Source organism: Arachis hypogaea, chromosome 12 (assembly GCF_003086295.3).
Source record: "Arachis hypogaea cultivar Tifrunner chromosome 12, arahy.Tifrunner.gnm2.J5K5, whole genome shotgun sequence".
Lineage (NCBI taxonomy): Eukaryota > Viridiplantae > Streptophyta > Magnoliopsida > Fabales > Fabaceae > Arachis > Arachis hypogaea.
Genome location: NC_092047.1, coordinates 78,071,575 through 78,072,428, shown reverse-complemented (window position 1 = coordinate 78,072,428; position 854 = coordinate 78,071,575). Strand labels below are relative to the sequence as shown.

The window sequence follows — 854 nt, the reverse complement described above, 5'->3', positions numbered from 1 at the left end:
AGCAGAACTGCAAGTTTTATGGACTTCCATCTGAAGATCCTTTTCAGTTCTTAACTGAATTCTTGCAGATCTATGATACTGTTAAGACTAATGGAGTAGATCCTGAAGTCTACAGGCTCATGCTTTTCCCTTTTGCTGTAAGAGACAGAGCAAGAGTGTGGTTGGACTCTCAACCCAAAGATAGCCTGAACTCTTGGGATAAGCTGGTCACGGCTTTCTTAGCCAAGTTCTTTCCTCCTCAAAAGCTGAGCAAGCTTAGAGCTGATGTTCAAACCTTCAGACAAAAAGAAGGTGAATCCTTCTATGAAGCTTGGGAAAGATACAAGCAGCTGACCAAAAAGTGTCCTTCTGACATGCTTTCAGAATGGACCATCCTGGATATATTCTATGATGGTTTATCTGAACTATCAAAGATGTCATTGGATACTGGTGCACAAATTGTGAATCACACTTTTCACAACTCGTACCACTAACCAGCAAGTGCACTAGGTCGTCCAAGTAATACCTTATGTGGGTAAGGGTCGAATCCCACGGAGATTGTTGGTTTGAAGCAATCTATGGTTATCTTGCAATTCTTAGTCAGGAAGTCAATTGTATTTATCAATTGAATTGCGAATAAACAAGAGAGCATGGGTTAAAGGTTACTTGTTATGCAGTAATGGAGAATATGTTGGAGTTTTGGAGATGCTTTGTCTTCTGAATCTCTGCTTTCCTCTGTCCTCTGATTCACGCACGCACGTCCTTCTATGGCAAGCTGTGTGTTGGGGCATCACTGTTGTCAATGGTTACATCCCCTCCTCTTGTGAAAATGGTCCAAATGCTCTGTCACAGCACGGCTAATCATCTGAGGTTCC

General features: G+C 42.2%; 1 non-coding gene across 1 annotated transcript; it reads right to left on the bottom strand.

Annotated features, from left to right (window-relative positions):
- Nucleotides 1-251: 251 nt before the first annotated feature.
- On the bottom strand, nt 252-359 carry LOC112731102 (small nucleolar RNA R71). Its single transcript, XR_003166894.1, has one exon. It is a non-coding gene; the product is annotated as a small nucleolar RNA R71 (small nucleolar RNA).
- Nucleotides 360-854: the final 495 nt, after the last annotated feature.